The sequence below is a fragment of the Anolis carolinensis genome, chromosome 4, assembly GCF_035594765.1.
Source record: "Anolis carolinensis isolate JA03-04 chromosome 4, rAnoCar3.1.pri, whole genome shotgun sequence".
NCBI classification, from domain to species: Eukaryota; Metazoa; Chordata; class Lepidosauria; order Squamata; family Dactyloidae; genus Anolis; species Anolis carolinensis.
In genome coordinates, this window is record NC_085844.1 from 184977482 (window position 1) to 184992209 (window position 14728).

Here is a 14728-nt window from a genome sequence, read left to right on the forward strand (position 1 = left end):
CTATCACTTACCAGTAAGTGAAAACAATCCAAAGAAATATAACTAGAAAGATGCATGTGTGTGTATATTCAATTAATATTAACATATACACCAAAAGGTAGAAATGCTGCATTCATGACAGTCATTGTTTACAAGAGTGGATGGGGTTCATGATATCCAAAGCTGAATTCAATAGAAGGCAACAAAACCTATTAAACAAACATACAGCTCCACTGATGAGTAATTTCCTTCCAATCAACTTGGCATAAACTGATTTGGACTATGCAACGACATAGTTTATGTGGGCAATACATGAGACATATTCCAAGTCATTTACATTTTTTACAGAGTCCTAAATTGAATTACTAGTCCCAATGAGCACAGACGGTACTAAATCAGTTATTGAATGGCAAATTAACTCTTGTGTAAATCCTATTGATACAATGTGTCTAGTGTTGGAACTAGCAACTGGATTGAGGAGAAAAGCTATCAAGGCTACAAACAGGTCTCAAATTTTCTTTCCTTTCAAACTTCAGTTGTTGCTAGTCAGACCAGGTCCAACGAGACTCGCTCAGCACACGACATATTTACGCTCCTTTACAGGTGCTGCCTTTTCAAGCACACCCATGTACCATCCCCAGCAACTGCAATCTATACAACTCAGAGGAAGATCAATTGTTGGAACAGATTAAGTGATAGATATAAAACCGTATGTACAAAACATGGACAAACATGGTCTAAAGAAGCATCCCTAGAGAAAAGGAGCGGGGAGATCCTCCCCAACATAAGAGTGGTAAAAACAAACAGACATTTTCACCCCCCAAACCATATAATTTTGTGTAAATTTTTACTTTAAACATCTCTTTTTTCCCCTGAGCTGTGATATGGGCCCTGTCAAAACCAGGGGCAATTACTGCCATTAGGTTGCCATTATGTCACTGCAGCTCCCCCCATTATGAAGGTCTCCAGCACACAGAGCTATAATCTTTGTTCACTCTCGCTCCATCAGTCCCAGAAGGAACAAAATTGTTTTTTTTTAAGTGCCTTTATTTTGCCCCTGTCAACTTTGAAAAGGAAAGAAAAAGAGAGGGGGCAGAGAGAAAAGAAAAGGGAGAAAAAGAGAGAAAGCAGTGAGTAAATTTTTTAACTATGAGGTTGCCAGATAGATCAAACTTACATTACCTTCTTATCTTAAAAGAAGCATTCTGATAACTTAAGGTGTAAAGGTCCAACTAGGCAGCATGCTAGAAGAAAGGAGAACATCTCTTTGGCCTGCTTTCCACTCTCTTTCTGTAAAAAATAATCTCTTTTGGCCTCCAGTTGTTTGTTTGTACATCTCACCTACAAGCCATGAAATTAACATGGAAGGACATGCTTAAACCGGCTTACCACAACAAGTTGCCCATGCTCATCTTGGCAGCACTAGGATCCTGCTGCTTCACTCGCTAATTTGAGCTGTGTATACTAAAAAAGGTTAAAGTGCAGAAGGTCTTTCATGAGGAATCTGGCTGCGTAACACTGAAGATGTAAATACTGTTGTTATGTTTTTAAGGAAGTGATGTAATACAAAATTATACAAAAGATATGGGTACTTAAATTATGATGAGATAGACTGAGTCTGGAAGAAAGTATGCATTGTGCCACAGGTCAGGAAACTATAGTTGGATTTTTAAAAACCAACTAAATATAACCATGTTTCAGGAATATGAAGAATGACTTTTAGAATGTAATTCAAATGGTACTAGTGGAAAGACCTTAGAACCAAAGTTGTGACTTTTTAAAAGTACCTTTCCAAACTCTGCTTCAGCCTTAATATTAAACAAGAACAGCCTGCCTTATATCCTTCTCTGGGTGCTCCATAAACACTGGCAAGACACATGACAAGTAAAGATTCAACTGTGCTACCCAACTAATGGAACTTTCTTCCCAGATTAACCGGCCTCTACTTTGTTGTTGTTTAGATATCACAGTAAACTTCAAAAATATTTTTAGAGATGTTGGTAAATTGAACTCTATATTTTGTTTGCTTTGTTTAGTGCTCTTCTGTGTATTGTAAGAGATGTGTAAAATTGCAAACCACCCATCTCACAATAATATGAGGCAAAGAAAGAAAGAAAGAAAGAAAGAAAGAAAGAAAGAAAGAAAGAAAGGAAAGAAAAAAAAAAGAAAGCTGCATTAATATATATATTCAAATCAGATCACACACTCTAAAGACATCACTGGCACCAAGTATCTGATATGTGGAAGCAGTGCAAGGTTGTAATGTTTTCTAGACTATGAGGAGCTCACTCATACTAAAGCAAAATAAAATGCTGGATCCCTGAACAACACCTGTGTCTGATATGGTTACAGCTGCTGGTCTCTTGAAATACCACTTTCTTTTAAACACTTAAGTTTGGGCTCCAGACATGAACTAGGTATACAACTAATTTCCAAGAAGGTGGCTGGCAACATAATGAGTAAAATTAAAGTGACACTAAGGAACTGCATTATGTAATATTTAGTGTTATAATGCTGTTTGCATAGATTATAGAATAATTTCTTGTGACAGCTAATTGGAACTTCTAGCTTTCTCTCTCTAGTGTTACAGGTTCTAAAAAGGGGATTGAGATGTCCAAAACTGAATACTACAGAATATTTCACACACTACCTATTGTAATCAACCCCAATGGTAGTTTATTCAAGATGGAACCAATCCCTATTTTTCAAATGTATGTTGGTTCCATTCACATCTATATATATAAAAGAGTAATGGCATCAGGGCAGCGGACAAAACAACAAAACTACAGGCCCCCCAACCTCGAAATTTGACAAAACAACCCATCATTCACGACTCTAGGTTGATACAACAAAAAGAAAAGAAAAATAAAGTCCTAATTACAGGGAGAGGAATAATAGTTTTTATCCAATTGCTGCCAGTTTGAAGGCTAAGCTCCACCCACTTGGTCTCCTAGCAACCTACTCAGCCCAGGGGACAGGCACAGTTAGGCCTCACTTAGGCCTCTTCCACAGATTATCAGATTTTAACTGGATTATATGGCAGTGTAGACTCAAGGCCCTTCCACACAGCTATATAACCCATTTAGTATCTTATATTATCTGCTTTGAACTGGATTATCTTGACTCCACACTGCCATATAATCCACTTCAGTGTGCATACTAAACATAAAGACAACCATACAACAGACATTCAATACCACCACTACCTCAACAATTTCTCACCAACACCACAGCAATGCGTGGCCGGGCACAGCTAGTATTATATATCTAGATGTACTCATTTACCAAGTCTTAAGTGTACTCTTAAAAATTTCACATAAGAAGAAATACCACAAGCTCGCTGTTCCAAGTTTCCCACAGCCATAGAATGAAAGGAATTTTAGTGGTTGATTTAGTCTATGTTGGAATACTGCTACAGACCCAAATACACACCAAGGAAAATAAGTGTCACTGGGCCAAAGTAGCAGACAGTCATATGGAACAAAGGCCATCCATTTTAATATAGCCCTGGGAGTGGATTCTCACCTGACACTATCTTTAACACAATGTTTTGTTAAGAAGATACTCTGGAGACACAAATGAGTGAGTAGAACAGAATGAATTAACTGGTTTTTTAAAATTTCAACTAGCTGATCTCTTCTGCCTCTTCTGAAGGAAATGGGATCAATCTCTGCGCATCAGTGCCACTGTTGTCCTTCTCTACAAACCCACAGTCACACAGACCCCATACCCAAAGAGGAAAGGACCTCCCAGAACCGCTAGTGCTTTCAATGCAAAGGTCTCACCCACCCTTTCATAGAGAGAAAGAAAGCCAAAACATGACGGACACTTTGGCTCCCGCTGATGAAGGGCTGACCTAGCAGAATGAAAGCTCCCCACCCGGCTGTGAGAGAGGGGGAAGGGAAGGGAGGTCCCTGCCTGCCAACCACCCACCCCGTCAGACTTTTGCTTTTGTTTAAATCAAATCAAGAATGCCTTTAAGCAATTCAGTGAGGACTTTCCCTCCTCCAACTCCCTATCTTTGCCATGCCAGCAGCAGTCCATAGTAACTGTAGCTTGACCCATTGTGATGCTGGTGAAGCACTTGTTCCAAGGGTTAGCAAACCAGCCTGCTTCTCTGTGGGTGTAGATTTTGTTATCCTTCTTGCCATTGCTCAGTTGTGTAAGCTTCACCCTACTCTCTCTCTTGTTTGACTCCATTTTATCTCCCACAGGATAGCTAGAAATGGTCACAGAACCTAACTTTAGGTTAGTCTCCTAACTTTACTTGGAAAAAATGAAAATGAATAGGACAATCAGCCCCAACAATATGACTTAAACGATTAGAATCAGACTATAGCTCCTTTCATGAAAACTATAGGTCCTACTTTTGAGTTAAACAGGAATCAGGAAATAATAACTTCAGATGGTAGACTTTGACCCCAGTAACCGTTGCATTACTGTGAAATTTGGGTTTATTTGTATTTACTGACCTGGCTGCATATAACCATTGGATTTTTTTTCATTCCAGGAACTCGAATGTATTCAGATAGCCCTGTATATATGATGGGATGATGACAGGGTTTGTTAAAAGGCTGGTTTGTTAAAAGGAAGTTCAGCATCCAAAGCAACTGCATATGGAAAATGGGTTTCTTAAAAGGCAATGGGCTAGAAGGTCAAGATCCAAAGCAACTGTATATCAGAAATGGATAGAGTTAATTAGTGTGCATTGAAAATATTCCCTGTGAGAGCACGGTGAAAAAAGAAGTGAAGACAATGCCAATCCATCTGTCTGGTCTGTCTATTTCCAAAGGAAAACTGAAAGCACACTGGTGAGGAACAAAGCAGGAATAAAAAAGTATGCGACTTGAAGTCCAAAATCATACTTGCATATTTCAAAATGTATTCTCCTTTAAATGGGTTGTATTTTTTCTTTTATAGTAAATAATGTCTTTGTATAATTTGCTTCTTGGTCTTTGACGCATCTTAACTACAACAAATCTAGGACCAAATCAAACGTCCTAGGATGTTCCCAGCCTTCTTCTGGGATGGAGCCCTACAACTGCCATCACACAACATCATGTGGCTTCCGGCGGAGGCCCCACCCCTCAACCAGGGTGGAAACATCCTTGGATGCTTCCCTCCAAACCTGGGAGTCTTTCCATGTTGTGCTGGCTTCACTGGATTTGGTCAATGTGACGAGGTCCTAATCAATCACCTCTGCTCCCATTGGTAACACAGTATAGCTTTAGATGCAAAAGGCCCAAAAACTACAGGGCTGGCTCCACCATTAGGCATAATGGGGACATCAAGAGTGCTGTATTGTGCTGCTTCTTCCAGTAGGAAGGCTGCCACTGCCTCTCTTGTTTCCCAGTTCAATTTTCCCAACCTCATACCTTACATGCTGCCTCCATTCCAATGGAGCCAGCACGCTTCTGCCTGGTTTGAGCAACACTTCCCACATGTGATGGGGGAAACGTCGCCGCGCTGGAATGGCATGCGGAGTGACAGAGTCACCCCTCATTCCTGCCGTTTTGCCATGCTTGCTGGTGAAATGGCACAGGAGGGCTCCCTCGTGTGATAAAGTCATAAATCTTGCTTCACTATTGAGAAAAGGCAGGAGAATTACCATCCCACCATCCTCTGACTGTCACAAATAGAGACATGAATGAGAGGGAAGAACCCAATGTACAGTTTCATCACCAACCCCATTTAGGATTGTTTTTTCTTGCTCAGATTTGACTTCTAATTTTTTTTGGTAATAGTGAAACATTATAAAATAATCCAGATTTGGCTCAATGCAGCCATGAGAAATTGGGGAGGGAGGGGAAACAGTCACTGATTAGGAATCTCAACATAGATGACACTTCATAGTATTCTGTTACAGAAATCGTCAGAATAGATACAAGTAAAAAATCCAAACACGAACTGAGGCAATTTGATCAATATTGCCAAATAATAGGTTGAAATCAAATTATTTTGGATTCAAACTAAAATTCAAAGAGAGAAAAACTGCAAGTGTCCCAAGAAGATTCTAGGTTTTGAACTTTTTAAATGAGTTTTTCATCACAATTTTCTAAATGTACCCCTCAGAGGTTGGGGAATTAGAACAGGCTGATCACTTAAAGAAGAAATGTATTCTAAGGAACCAACTCAAGAATGTTCATTTATTGGATATTTTCAAAGAAATCATGTGCAATTGCAGTAGAACTGTATGCCAGTCTACTCAAATATAACCCTCACTAAATGCAATAGCACATAGTTATTGAGCTGTAGCTTTAAAGTATTGCTTGTAGTATTTGAACAACATCATTATGCTATAAATGAGGCACATAACTAATAGAATATAATAATGATACTAGAATAGATGTTGTTGCTGCTGCTGTTATTTATATAGCAACACTGGCAAGAAATCAATTTCACTTTGAAGACCTTTATAAAATGACAGTTCTCTGACCCTAAGGAAGAAAACTGAACCATTTTATATTGTCTTTATAAACTCATTTGAAAATGTCATATATGCTAGAGTTTATGCCATATATGAAAAATGTATAGGCTGGCAGGTGGACACAGCAGTAAACCCCATAGTTTTTTGGTAAAATCTGCCACAATGGCAAATTATAATTTTACTACTCTTCTGTTATTAAAAAAAAGTTGGTAGAATCCTGGGAAACTTGGGACTCTGCACTGCTTGACTGGCAGGTAAAACTGCTGAGACAGTTCAAGAATTGTAAATCCTGATGACAATCACAATTAGGATATTCACAAAACCAGCACAACATCTGCAAAAGACAATAAGCCCAGTCTTTATCTCCTTGTATTGTATCAGCCTTTCAGCCAAAGAGTAGATAGAAAAGAATAACTAGCTAACATAATTTATAAGGAGTTTTCAAAAAGCCTTTGATGAGTAGGCTACTAAGAAAACTAAGCTAATGTGGGGTGGGAGGCAAAGTATTGTCACGGGTCAAAAAGTGTCTAAGAAAAGGAGAGAGTGGGAATGAACAGCCACTTTTTGGTCCAGGCAGAAGATTAACTGTGGATCGCCCCTAAGTACCATACTCTTTAATACACTTATTAATGATCTGGGAAAGAGGTCAAGTGCTGAGAGAGCAAACTTTCAGTTGATAAGGGTCCTAACAAAGCCCAGGAAATGAGAACCACAGTGAGGTGAAATGATGTGCAGAACCATATGCAGTTGTGCTCATCGAGAAGAAGGATCCATTTGATATGCTCAGGCATAATGACTACATTTGAAACCTATAGCAGACACTTCATAATAATCTAGGAATCAACAGAGGCTAGTTTGCTTTCTTCATCTCCATGTAGAACAAGAAACAAAGCGTCAGGAATTTCAGGGATGGAAAGGAGGGACACCAACCCAAGATGCCCTGAGATAACTTTTTAAAAGATCATTGCAGTAGCAAAAATTACACGATTTAGTGTTTTTTAGTTTCAAGGAGTACGTCTCAAACAGAAATCTGCATCTTTGTAGTCAGAGTGGCATGCTAATCTATGAAAGTGAAATAGCTATACTGTTTTGATCTTCTTTAGAAATCACCTTAAAGGCATTTATCTACGGAAATCCTAAACACAAAGCTCTGACAATGCAAGTAATCCTAGGCAACAGTCCTGAAATGTGATGCTAAGCTTAGACTTCAAAACTGGTGGCAAAGAGACCTGCTGTGCCCTTACTCTGGCACTGCAACCTTACTACTTCTTCATGTGAGATGTGCTGCTTGCTCAGCATCTCATTAGTTGAAGTGTGAACACAGCCACTCAGGGGCAATTGAGACTTAATCCTTAGCTATTCACACCTCAATGATGGGGAGCAAATTAACCCTCACTGCATCTCACCTAATTCTAATGGACTCCTGGGTCTCCCTCCAATTTGTACAATATTACTGAGGAAACAGAGGTTATCTGCTCTAAGGGATGCTCTCCCAAGGAACACCAATCTTGGGGTTTGAGCCTAGTACTAGCACACAGAGTACTCATAACTCTTAAATATCCATTCTACAATTTTCTAAAGAGTGGAACATTTGTAAGAAAGGTGGAATTAGAACTAAAGTTCAACAGATCAAACCTGAACACAACTCTTTTTTGTCTAGCTACAGCTTTCAAAGGGTTAAAATAAAATCTTCCTTGTAAAACCAGAAGAGAGGAGGAGAGAAATGGCACTAGAAAAAGAGGGGCAGAAAGTTAATTGAAAATGCTGTTTAATTTTTCAGCTCCACTGGACTACACCCCAGCACAGATGGTTCATCAAGACAGTCTCTGTCTGTATCACTGTCCGTCCCAGCCTCTCTTACCCTCCACCCCCGCCTAGTCTCCTTTTGAAATGGGAGGAGGGGAGAGCACAGCAGGCAGTAGCTCAGAAAAGGGGGGGGGAGGCAAGTTAACACAAAAGCACATTCTGTGCCACTCTTTTCAAGGTACTGGGACAATGCTCCCAACTTGGTCCTTTCATAAAGGGAATGTTTCAGGGTCAGAAAACAGGACACATTAAGCCTGAAGAGGCTGCAGTGTTAGCCATTTTGCTGCTGACTTTGGTGGCCGGTTACAGGCCCATAATGGAGTTGGGATGCTTCCTTCTTTTATTTATTTATTTATTTTAAAGCGACTGTTTCTTCAGGGACACGACAACCTTTGGAATGCCCCCCAAAAGGCACTCTCTCTTTCTTCCTCATCCATTCCCTTCCCAACTTCTCTCTGTCTGTCACTTACCAGCCAAAGAGAGTGGTATCTTAACTGGATTGCTCCAACAATGCACCAGTACAAAATATATTAAAGCCATACAGTATCAAACTACAGATCCTTCCTGGGTGATCTCATTTACTAATTAGGGGTCCCCACTTTGTTGTTGATAGTTGCTTATCTTTGTATCTAATTTCAGACACCATTTTGCTCTTTGCCATAGCTGCAATCTGCAGACCAGCCAGTCACAAAGGATACAAAGACAGAAAGTTAACATTCTCTGACTCAAGTTAGATACCAATGGAAAAATCCTCCAAGTGCTGAATTCTTTGAGTTTGTATTCTAATACCTGGAAACCAAACACTCTTCCTTCTTCTTTATAAACATTAAACCTCAATACATTGCAAATCTACACCTCACCTTTCAATCTACTTGCAGTTGTTCTTGGTTATTTACAGCAAGCACATACTCCATGTTTTGCCTTTATTCCTCAATCTAGTTCCTAGATAAATGAACAATGGTTGAGACTGATTATCAGAGCATTCCTGAAACAGTAACTCATGAAAACTAAAGAAAACACAAATTAGTGAGTCCAACTAAACACAAGCCTTTTTCAAACAGGCTGAATTGCTTCTGCTGTAATTAAATAGACACCCTCAAGGGGATATTGATGCCATCCATCTGGGTACTCTAAGCACTTGAATTGATCCCCTCCCAAAATGGACAAATGAGCCACAAGCACAATTTTTGGTGGATACATGAATTTAGACATTAAGGGCCTTGTAATGTGCCAGCTTGTGTATATAGATTCCATAGTTTAATGTAATTTGTTTTTGTGACTAATTGCCATACTCTACAGCTATTTTCAGAAAGTTTAAAAGGAGATTAATGTAGTTTAAAGTCTAAACCCAGGTCCGTGATCTGTCCCCTCAAGTCCTTTGAAAGAGAACTTAACAGGTACCAGAAGATTGCTGTGGAGATGTTGAAATATAGGGTAAACAAAGCAGTAGCCACGAACCAGCACCTATTTCTTGCAATAGGTTTCATAATAAGGAAAGAATTCCATGATTTGCAGCATTATCTGTTCAAATGGGAAACAGAAGATGCACTCTGCTTTTCCTAGACATCCACAGTTTGATGGCATATTCAAAAGAGGTAAAATATTTACCTACATTTAATTATGTATGGGCAGGGCATATAGCACAAACAAAAGAAAACCGATGGACATGTTGACTAACGAATTGAATACCAAGAGACCACAAGCGGCGCTTGAGCAGACTTCATACTCGATGGGATGAACCAATGGTTAAACCATTCAGCCAGAAATTGAAAAGAAAAGTACAGGATCATATATTTTGGCAAATGGTAGATTTGTGTGAAGCCCAGAGGAGTAGATTGATAACAAATAGAACAGGATAGGAATTGCATACTATAGTGCCTCCAAATACAAATACGGATTCTGCATTTGGTTTAAAAGCCTTATCAGACTCTGAGCATTCTATTCTCCATTTTGCTTCCTCACAAACACCTTCCTCCAACACTTGTATCAAACATCTGAAGATCTTTCCTTGTTATAGTATTATAAGTGGGATGCCAAACAGTACATCAACATCTAACAGCCATGCTGTGGATGCGTACTTTGCCTGTTTGGCCTCATGCTTGAATAGTCTCTGAACCTTCAATTACTAGAAAATGAAATTAAACCATCGAGGATGGGCTATTTCATAAAAATTCTATGGTCTCTTCTTTGAGGTATCATTCTTGGAGAACGAATACTGAGTTGGATGGGCCATTGGTAACTCTTGAGTTCAGATGCTGTGAAGAAGTTGGGGAGGTGTGATAATTGAAAAGGGGCTGAGATAGAAGGGGAGGGGGACTGGGTGGTTGGGTGAGGAATGAAGAAAGAGAAAAGAAAAACCCAGCAGTGCACCATGTTGCATTGTTCACGCTCAGACCTTCAATTTGCTCTCGGCATTCTCCTGCAGCAGGGAGAATGTTACGCTGGCTTAAGAGACAAATCGGACACAAAATAAAGACCAAGCACTCAGCAGTAAAGCAATTATCACAACATTTTATGCCGGGGCTGTTCCTTTTGAAGGAAGTCTGGTGCTGCCCGCATGTACCTTAACCCGTTCCTAATAACCATAAAGTCACCATTATTTACGGTACAAGACATTAAATAAATAATGAAAAAAGCTGCCGACAACAGAGCAAGGCAAGCAGGGTGTGCAATAGAATCTCTTAGCATTGGCTTAACCTGTGCTGCTGGAGGAAAGTTGACTGAGCCTAGAGGTAGAGGAACAGTAATCCAATATGCAAGAACCATCTTGGACTAGAGCTACAAAGAAGAATTAAGGGAACTGGGGTGGGGGGAGGCTAAAAAAAGTAGAATGAAGTTCCATCTTTAATTCAACCACCCATGAATTTCAGTGCCTGTAAGAAAGAAACATACAAGGCCAGTTGTAAACACTGCTGGGCACAGTAGCCATACAGCAGCCCATATACCTAGGAATCAAATCAGGAAAACCTAAGAATTTTAAGAATGAATTTAAAAGGGAAGTTTTCATCCTTCTTGCTGATTATAAAGAATGAGTCTCAATTTCATTTAATAAAATATATCTATATGCACTTTGTTAAATCTAATAGACTGTTGGCATGGATTTGGATTTTCTCTTGCCCATAAGAGGTAGTTAACAACTTGAGCCTTAAAGTAAAGAAGAAATCTGAGTGAAAATAACCACAAATGTCACAATGCCACAGTACCTCATTCATATTAAAAACACATTATTTGCAAGACAAGAAGCAGACTCATCTCAATGGAAAATGGATCTTTTCTTCACTTGTTTTAGAAAGGGAATCAGTTACTCCACCATGTAATCAACCATTCAATATTAGTCAAAGAAGAATCGCAGAAATTTGGCCTAGCTGTTATGACCACCACTCCCTAGATTACTGTAAACTTCTGTAGCTGGAGTTAATCAAACAGAAAAGTATTACCCCATTAGTGGTTATCAGAAAAGGGCAATAGGAATTTGGTCTCCTTACTGAAGAAAAGATAAAAATCAGCAATAGTAATGGTATTAGTTATACTAATCATTAGGTCAAATTAATTGACACCTTCTGCTAAAATCTATTGATAAATAATGACTTAACAGTAAATTCTACAGGTGTTTTCTTATTCATTTCCCAGCTGTTACCCCTGTACTAGGTATTTACTCTAGAAAAATCATATTTTGTTTATGCACTTTTTACTGAACAGGCACACTAAACTTTTGTTCTCTTGCACTTTCCTAAATATTTTTTCTCCCTTTTTCAGATCACACAAAATGTTTTTAATCATTGCTATATATTTAATTTGTGGTAAAACACCTTGTTTTTTAAATTTAGAAACTATTTTTACAAAATTATTTTAGTGTAAATTTTAGAACAGTGTTTTTTTTTAAACAGAACTGTATGTATTTACATAGTACACAGTCCAAGAGAACCTGCTGATGACAAGAACATGAAAAGATGGGGAAAGATAGCCAAAAAGAAAAGTAATATTGCTGGCTAGTGCCTGACACAACCACTGGCAGGACCACTACACAATTGAAAACCATAATTACTATTTACCACTTCAACCATAATTGTATTTTCTCCACACCTTCATGATATTACTGCTCCTTTGTCACACCAACTCACAGTTGGTATATCTGTATTAAAAGGGTTTGGTTACACTATCAGTGGTTCCCAACCTTTGGTCCTCCACCTTTTCAACTTCCAGAAGCCCCAGCCAGCTTGACCAACTGAATTTTGGGAGTTGAAGTCCAAAACATGTGGTATAGCAAAGGTTGGATCAAAAGAAAATATACAGATATATGGCCTCTTGGTAGGCTAAATAGTTAAAGACCTTGGATCCTGTCTGATCTTGGAAGTTAAGTAGGGTCAGCCCTGGTTATTACTTGGATGGGAGACTGCCAATGATTACCAAGTGCGGTTGACTACATTTTAAAGATGGGAATTAGCAAAACTATTTCTGAATATTCCTTGCCTAAGAAAGTCCTACGACATTCATAGGGTTGCCATAAGTTGACAGGTCCGTTCCTGTCCTTCTGGCACACACCTCATTGTGCCACACCTCATTGTACAAAGCATCAGGATCAGGAAGTAGTCATAATGCTACCAAGATGCCAGCTTCAGGAAATAAAAACTGTGAAAACCTGCTTCTGAACCATCTACATTCAAGTTTGCTGTGACAATCCACTGCCATCAGGTTAGGCAGACACCCTGAAGCAGGGAGTTGTGATCTTATATCATCAGATCTGTTAAAATTCTTAGTGAAAGAGAAGAGGCAGATTTATAGGATTAATTGGTTTTATTTATTTTTATTATTAGCTTAAGCTAGTCAAATCTGCCATCAACAAGAGAAAGAGGAGTGAACCTGGTGAATCTGGAGTGAGAAGAGGGTATTCAAAGAGGCAAATGTTTCACATGGGTTTTCACATAGTCATAAGCATCTGTTGCAGAACAGCAGCTACAAAGGAACTGTCTGCTCCCATATTTGCTATAATCAAATGTACACCTACCATTATCAATTTTTTCACTCTAGTGTTGAGAAAATATAATTCCTCTAAATGTGATGCTTCCATGGCCAAATAGGTTATCACAAAAGCTAATAAGAAAAGAAAGCTTCACATACACATTGGCCTGAGTTAGAAAGTAACCTCTTTCCCCCCTTTCTCTTGAGCCCCCTTCCCCAAATTCTTGAAAGGCTCAACTTGATTGAAATTCAGGAGCTCCATCCCCTCCCTACCTCAAAAAAGTGCATAAAACCAGCAAGACAAAGCCTTCTTTACTTGCACAGTCCCCAGGACAGAGGCTATGTAAGAGGGAAACCCAGCCTGGACAAAGACTATTGTCCCTCTCTCCTCTTCCCGCTTCCACCACTGTTCATGATGCAAGGGATCCTGAATGTTGGAGGACACACACACATGTCAAAAATAAAAGAGCTGGGAGGCTTTTGTATAAAATACAAAGGAGCTCTGCAGTAACAAAGCTAGCCACAAGATTTACTCACCTGCTTCTTGAGCCACTGAGAGTGAGCACAGTTGATGAGTACAGCAGTTGACCTCAGTTTCATACCCTGAAGTCAGCACCCATAAGAGGGGCTAAATTTTACATGCTCTCTCTCCCATTCAAACACACACCAACACACAACCCACTAGCTTCCATAGCTAACATGGTCCCTTCTTCCTAACTCTTTACCATTATATTGAAGTGATTACACATAAACTTTAAGGTCAAGTGATTGGAACAGCAAATATACTGTTCTCTTTTGCATTGAAATCAATTTATTTATAATTTGTTTATTCATTTCAATCATCTTATAATGATTTCCTAAATTATTGTATTTTATTTCTTGTTTAGGAATGTTTAGCTACGTATTCTGACTTGAAAAAGACTGTCACTTTGTGATCAAAACAAGGAATCAGCTTATTGTAAGAGTGATTTCAGCTATGTTCAAATTTGATTTATGTACTTTTAGCTGAGGCATTAGCTAACAATCATAGGATCATAGAATTGGAAGAGACCCATGTGCCATCCAATCTAACCCCCTCCCATTTTGAGTGTATTACTTCAAGAGCTGTACCTTACAATGTAAATTGTTCAATAGGAATGCAGTAGTAATTTCTGCACAAGTTCAAACATGTTATAATGCGTGTTTATATTGGACTGCAAGTTCTTTTATTTCATCATGATCATTCTAAATGTTCTCCAGAGTTTCATGAAGAACTTGCAGTGAGATCAGCTGCCCTTTGAATGAGAAAACCTCAGAACTACTACTGTGGATAACAAAATGTGCTGCCCATGATTCTGGATGAGAACCATGGATTATAATTTAGAGGCAAACTGAGCACTGCCATAAGTAAAAAAATAAAGTAACCATCTTGGAGCATGTTACCTTTTATTACCTTTTACCATCTTCAGAATCCTGGCTTTAATTACAGTACTGTTATTGGTTCCAGCCTGACCCAACTAACATTTCTTACTCAGGACCTTATCAGATAGAGGTCCTCAAGCCAGGGGAAAGTGGGGC

At 39.0% G+C, this 14728-nt stretch overlaps 1 protein-coding gene and 1 long non-coding RNA gene across 14 annotated transcripts in view; one reads left to right on the forward strand and one right to left on the reverse strand.

The window, feature by feature from the left end:
- Positions 1-14728, reverse strand: part of rnf220 (ring finger protein 220) — a 363311-nt gene that overhangs the window by 290062 nt on the left and 58521 nt on the right. The window lies entirely within an intron of this gene.
- Positions 4077-4843, forward strand: LOC134298388 (uncharacterized). Its single transcript, XR_010005436.1, has 2 exons — positions 4077-4227; positions 4490-4843. It is a non-coding gene; the product is annotated as an uncharacterized LOC134298388 (long non-coding RNA).